We start from the raw sequence: 7,777 nt of genomic DNA on the forward strand, positions 1-7,777 counted from the left end.
TGTGACATGTGAGCTATAAATGAAGACGTTGTAATCATTTTTATCTTGCTCTTGTTCTTCGGTACTTTAATTTCCTTTTAACCAAAATATTCCTGCCTTTGGCAGAAGGTTTCCTCCATTCCTATCTCTTACTAATCACATTTGCATCCTTACATGCACAAATTATTTTTTAAAATGAATTACTAACTTATAAAGGTAACATGCTATCTTATTAGATTATTAATGGCTCATTTGATTCACCAGAGGGTCCCCATCTGACAGGTAAAGAGGCCGAGGCTCAGATAAATTAAGTGACTTTATGAGATCACACAGCTAAGAAGCAGTCGCAGAGCTGGATTTCAAATGCAGATCCTCCTAATTCCATATCCAGTTCTTTCCCCACAACTGCATTCTGTCTCACTACTTTAAAAGCTAGAAAAGAGAATCCAAACCAGATTATATTTTTGCACAAAAACAAATAAATTTCTTCTTTTTGGTTTCCCTAAAAAGGGCATTTAAAATACTACTCACTAGTATAAGAACAATTACATGGTTAATTTGGATCTAGATGAGGCAACTGACCAGAGCACACAGACTTGGTGGGACAGTAAAATGCTTCATTTTTATGAAGGGTTTCCAGGGATAACATATGTGTCAACTAGCTTGAAATTTGAGTAGTTGGCAGACACAGTTCACAAATCAAGATAAAAATACAGCCTAATTGTGGACCTTTGTTTAGACATTACTGCCATAAAACAATTATATTAGCTTGAATCCACATGATGGAAAACTCTCAATATAGAATTAATGGATGCATCGTAATGTTACCAGAAGCCAATATTATTGACATACCTTCTATCCTTATTTGAAATGCCTCTCTTAGCATGCCGACAAGTGATATCTGTGGCTGATTTATTCCAGATCTGTCCCTGCTTAGACAGTCCAAAGATTCCACCCTATTTGTGGATTTTGTTGACCTAATTCAAAAGTTTGACTTAACTGTCCTGCAGCAGTAGAAATAGCAACAGTTTATTCCAGGAACATCCATGGTACATTTAAGCCATTTATACAGCCTTCTGTATATTATACACCTCTATGTGATTTACTTATGCATTTATACAGGATAGAAAAATTCCATTACCTTCAAAGAGAGAGGAAAAACGGGAACATGCAAATAAATGAGAAGATACTGAGAATAAATATTCAGTGTTGGATGGGGAGAGACTAAGATGAGAAAGGGAGAAAATATTAATGACAACTTTTTCAGCTAGGATGTCATGATTTAATTCCCATAACAACCTTGCCAAGGAAGTATACTTTTTCAAATATAATGGATGAGAAAACTAAAGCTCAAATCGTAAAATGGATAGCCCAAGTCTTCTTAGCTTAGAAGTGACGAGACAAAGGGTTGAACTTTCCTATCTGTATTGGTCAGAATCTGACAGGAAAGAGGTGATGCATTCAGATTGAGTAATTTGAAGAGAATGTGATGTGAACATCGTATAGAAGAACTAGAAGAGATCATGTGGTATCGAGAACCCCAGTCCTGAAGAGTCAAGGATAGTTACAGGGACACAGAGACAAAGGATCCTGAGTAGAGAAAGTTGTCCGGCAGAAGTGTGACATTTCACAAAGGGACATGGCAAGTCAAGAGCAAACCAGAGGGCATGGGACCTATGAAATAAGCGCAAGACTTCACTCTACTTTTTTTCTTCAATCTCGCGTGGTGTTTCCTTTTGGTGAAACCAAACTGGAAAAGAGATTGAAAGAGGGTAGATAAAAGGGACCCGATACATCATTTAACCTCAAAACTGTGCTCTGAGAAACACAAATTGGGTCCTTTGTAAAGACGAATATGACTGCAAATGCCACCGTTATTCATACTGTTATCCAGTATTTCCTGCTTGTTTTTCAAGTCAGGTTTGGTGAGGTATAAGTGCAAATGCCACTGTTACTCACATTGTTGTCCAATATTTCCTGTTTGTTTTTCAAGTCAGGTTTGTTGAGGTATAAGTGCAAGTGCCACTGTTATTCACATTGTTATCCAATATTTCCTGCTTGTTTTTCAAGTCAGGTTTGTTGAGGTATGATTTATGTGCACAACATTTACTCTTTTACACTGTACAGTTTGATGAGTCTCGACAAATGCAGATGCTGCGTATCTTCCACTACAATCAAGACACAAAACATTTCTATTATTCCCCAAACTTCCTAAATGCCTCTTTGCAGTCAATCCCTTACCCCACCCCTAGGTCCTGGCAATCACTGATTTGATTTCTGTCCCTTTTTGTGTCTTTCCTAGAAGCTGTAGGAATAAAACTTAAAGTATGTAGTATTTGGGATATATTTCCCTTAGAATAATGTTTTTGAGTCTTATCTATGTTGTTAAATGTATGAGCATTGTTTTTTTGTTGTTGTTTGTTTGTTTGTTTTTGAAACAGAGTCTTCCTCTGTCACCAGGCTGAAATGCAGTGGCGTGACCTCAGCTCACCACCCCGGTTCAAGAGATTCTCCTGCCTTAGCCTCCTGAGTAGCTGGGACTGTAGGCGTGCACCACCACAACCCTGCTATTTTTTTTTTTTTTTTTTTGTATTTTTGGTAGAGACGAGATTTCACCCTGTTGGCCAGACTGATCTCGAACCCCTGACCTCAAGTGATCCATCTGCCTCGGCCTCCCAAAGTGCTGGGATTAAAAGTGTGAGCCACTATGCCTGGCCATGTATGAGCATATTTAAAAGGATGACTGTTCTATTGGATGACTGTACTCTAATTTGCTTATTCATTCACTAATTGGTGAAAATGTGGGTTGTTTCCAGTTTTGAACAAATATGAATAAAGCAACCACAAACATTAATGTGGAGTTCTTTGAGTGAATACATGTTTTCACTTCACCTGAGCATAAACATAGACAGGGGATTCCTATATCATGTGGTAAGTGTATGTTTAACTTAAGAAATAGCTAAGCTGATTTCCAAATGGATCTACCATTTTGCCTTCCCACCAGCAGTGTAGAAGAGTTCTATTTGCTCAGCATGAGGGCGAGCATTTGATATTGCCATTAAAAAAATTAAATCATTCTGAATATTGTATAGGGGTAAAACATGTCATTGTATTTTAATTTATATTTCCCTAATAAGTAATGATGTTGAGAATCTTGTCATGTACTTACATATCTTCTTCGGTAGCCTGTCTGTTCAAATATTTTTTAATATTGAGTTGGGAGAGTTCTTTATATATTCTGGATACAAGATTTTTGTAAGGTTTGTGTTTTGTGATTTGTTTTTTACTCTAGTTTTTTTTTTTTCATTTTTATAAGTTTATTTCACCAAGCAGGCATTTTTAACTTTAACAAAATTCTATTTATTAGCCCCTTTTTAATGGGTCAAGTTTTTGTGCCCTAAGAAATAATTCCCTCACTCAAGTTTGCAAAAATTTTCTCTTACATTTTCTTCTAGAATATTTTCAAAATTCATTTGACTATTTTAAGCCCTTTCATTTCTGTATGAAGTTTATGATCAGCCTATCGATTTTTAAAAAAAGAATCTGCTAGGGTTTTGATTGGGATCTCATTGAACTTACAGATAAACTTGGGGAGAATTATTGACATCTTATCAGTATTGAGTCATCTTATTCATAAACATAATATATTGCTTTTTTTTTTTTTTTTTTGGAGATGGAGTCTCACTCTGTCCACCAGGCTGGAGTGGTTGAGATCTCAGCTCACTTCAGCCTCTGCCTCCCAGGTTCAAGAAATTCTCCTGCCTCAGCCTCCCAAGTAGCTGGGACGACAGGCCCATGCCACCACGCTCAGCTAATTTTTATACTTTAAGTGGAGATGGGGTTTTGCCATGTTGGCCAGGCAGATCTTGAACTCCTGACTGAAAGTGATCTGCCTGCCTCAGCCTCCCAAAGTGCTGGGATTACAGGCGTGAGCCGCCACACCTGACCGATATATTGCTCTTTTATTTAAATATTTAATTTCTCTTAACAATGTTTTTCATTTTAGCATAAAAATTGTACATATTTTGTTAAACTTTTCCCTAGTTATTAATTATTTCATGCTTTGATGCTCTTGTAAATTATAATTTTTAAAATTTCAATTTTGGAGTGCGCACTCCTACTATATAAAATATGAATGATTATTATATATTGATCTTTTATTCAGTGATCTTGGTAAACTTATTTTTTATTCCAGTGAGTTTCTTTAGATTACACATGTGTAAAAAAATCATCTTGTTTGGAAACAGAAAGTGTTATATCTCCCTTTTGAATCTGTATGTATCTTACCATTTTTTATTATCTATTGCCTCAGCCAGTTCCTCCAGCGCAATATCAAATAGATGTGGAATGAATGAACATCCCTTATCAATTGGTGGTGTTGAGGGGAGAAATTAATTCTTTCATCATTAATAATAATAACAGTAGTTTTTTTGTAGATGTCTTTTTTCAGGTTGATGATGATTCCTCCTATTACTAATTTCCTGAAAGTTGTTGGTGTTTTTTTTTATTTGAAGGAGGGTCATAAATGAAGATTCAATTTTGTCAATTAAAAAAGTTTCAATTGTTGAGATTGTTTTGCTTTTTGTATATTAATTTAATGAATTACAACTTTGCTGAGATAAACTCCACTTGATTATGATATGTTTTCTGTTTTCTTTATTGCTGAATTTAAGTGCTAATATATTTTTTTTAACAATCTTTATTCATAAGGGATATAGGCCTTTTGTTTTTAAAAAGTTCATCTCTCATGTTTAGTATCAGGGTTATGCTTATCTTGCAAAATGAGTGAAGAGAATTACGCCCTCATCTATTTTTTGGAAGGGTTTTTGTGGAGTTTGCATTATTTCTTTCTTAAATATTTGGAGAATTCACTGGTGAAGCCATCCATGCCATTAGTTGTCATTGTAGGAAGGTTTCTAGCTAAAACTTTAAATGATTTAATAGATATAGGACTAATCACTTTAGCTATTTTTTTTTCTGAATGCACTCTTATAGGTTGTGTCTTTTAAATATGTCCATTTCACTAATTATTAGAGTGTATTCATATTGTTTTTATTTTGTCCTTCTGATAGCTATGGGATCTGTAGTGATGTCCCTATTTCATTCTCCATTCAGTATTTTTTTATGAGTACATGATAGTTGTACATACAGTATTCTTCTTTAAGCTTTTTTCTTGATTATTCATTCTAATATTTTATAAATTTAATTTATTCAAGAAATCAGTATTTGCTTTAATTAATTTTCTATATTATTTTTATCACTTTATTTTGTTGATTTTACTTTGCATTATTTCTTTCCTTTTGTTTCATTTGGGTTTAGTTTTCCTATAGGTTTTTATTTTGAATCTTAAGATAGTTTCTTAAATTGCTGATTATAGACATTTCTTGTATTGTAATATAGGGATTTAGTGCTATGATATGGTTAAGTTTTGTGTCCCCACCCAAATCTCATGTTGAATTGTAATCCCCAGTGTCGGAGGAGGGGCCTCGTAGGAGGTGATTGGATCATGGGGATGGGATTCCCCCTTGCTGTTATCACGATAGTGAAAGAGTTCTCAGGAGATCTGGTTGTTTAAAAGTGTGTGGCACCTCTCCTCTCTCCTTTTCCCCCTGCTGTGGCCATATGGAAATGTGCCTGCTTCCCCTTTGGCTTCTGCCATGATTATAAATTTCCTGAGGTCTCCACAGCCATGCTTCCTGTACAGCTGCTGGAACCATGAGCAAATTAAACCTCTTTTCTTTATAAATTATGCAGTCACATGTAGTTCTTTATAGCAATGCAAAACCAGATTAATACATACTATATTTTTTTTTTTCTAAGCACCACTCTGGCTACATCCTATATATTTTTATATTTTCTGTTTCCTTTTTTTTTAATTTGAAATATTTTCTTTTTTTGTTTTGTTCTGTTTTGAAACAGAGTCTTGCTTTGTTGCCAAGGCTGGAGTGCAGTGGCATTATCTCAGCTCACCGCAACCTCTGCCTCCTGGGTTCAAGTGATTCTCCTGCCTCAGCCCCCTAAGTAGCTGGGATTACAGGTGGCTGCCACCACGCCCAGCTAATTTTTGTATTTTTAGTAGTGACAAGGTTTTGCCATGTTGACCAGGCTGGTCTCGAACTCCTGACCTCAAGTGATCCACTGACCTTGGCCTCCCAAAGTGCTGGGATTACAGGTGTGAGCCACCGCGCCTGGCCAAATTTGAAATACTTTCTAATTTAAAAATTTATTGTTGGTCATTTAAACATATGTAATGTATTTTCAAAATGGCTGATTATTTTCCATATTTTTTCTGTCATTGACTTTTAGTTTAATTGTTTTATTATCAGTAAATATACTTTGTATTTTGTCAATTCTTCTAAATTCGTCAACATTTGTTTTATGGTCAAAAATATACCATCTATTGGTGACGTTTTATGTGTACTTTAAAAATAATTTTCATTATTGAGTGGATTGTTCTACAAATCTTAACAGTTCCATTGGTTCAAATGTTCAAATCCATATTTTAATGAGTTTTGTCTACTTGCTCTCTCAATTACTGATGAAGGAGTGCTTATGTCTCTAAGTACAATTGTAAATTTCTCTATTTGTTTTTAATTGTATCAGCTTTAGCTGTATGAATTTTAAACTCTTTATTAGGTGTATACCCCTTTGTCATTATGTAATTTATCATTTTATCCCTACTAAAATTATTATGTTGATATTAATTTGCTCACTACAAAGCTTTCTTTTTATGATTGTTGACATGATATTCCTTCTCTCCTATCTTTTTACTTTTAGTTAATCTATGCATTTTTTCAAAACTGAGTTCCCATAAAGAGCACAGAACTGGATTATGCTTTCATTTCCCCAAACTGACAATCTTCAAATTTTAATAGTATATTTTGATTATTTGCATTTAATGCAATTATTGGTATACTTAAACTTAAAACTATTATTTTGTACGTTTTTCTTCCCCATCTGTTCTTTGTTCTCTGTTTCCTCTCGTGCTTATTTTGGATTGTTAATTTTATCTCTGTTTTATTTTCAAATTGCTGCTATAGGTTTACAATATGCATCATTATATTGCTACAATCTTCCTTCAAATAATAATTTTCCACTTAATGTAACAATCTTTCAATAGCAAATATCTATTTTCTCTTTATCCTTTGCAGTATTATTGTCATATATTTTAAGTTTACCTGTCATAATCCCACATTTTTTCATTTTTGCTTTCTATAGTTAACTATTTTAGCAATGTAAACAATTTTTATAATTTTTCATATTTACCTACATTTATCATGGCCGGTGCTGCTTTTTGTGAGTGTTCAGATTCACATTTCCAAGTAGTACCTTATCATTTTGTCTGAATAATTTCCTTTAATTTTTTGTAGTGTTTTCTCTAATAAGTGTTTACTTCATCTGTATTTTTGAATGTAAATTTTGTTCATTATAGAATTCTGAGGTGACAAGTTTTCTTCTTCTATTTTTTTTTTTTTTGAGGCATAGTGTCGCTCTGCTGCCCAGGCTGGAGAGTGCCAGTGCGTGGCGCAATCTCGGCTCGCTGCAAGCTCCGCCTCCCGGGTTTACGCCAGTCTCCTGCCTCAGCCTCCCGAGTAGCTAGGACTACAGGAGCCGCCACCACGCCCGGCTAATTTTTTTTAGTAGAGACGGGATTTCACCGTGTTAGCCAGGATGGTCTCGATCTCCTGATCTTGTGATCCGCCCGCCTTGGCCTCCCAAAGTGCTGGGATTACAGGCCTGAGCCACCGTGCCCGGCCAACTTTTCTTCTTTTAATATTATAAAATTAATTATATATTT

This window comes from Macaca fascicularis, chromosome 2, assembly GCF_037993035.2.
Source record: "Macaca fascicularis isolate 582-1 chromosome 2, T2T-MFA8v1.1".
NCBI classification, from domain to species: domain Eukaryota; kingdom Metazoa; phylum Chordata; class Mammalia; order Primates; family Cercopithecidae; genus Macaca; species Macaca fascicularis.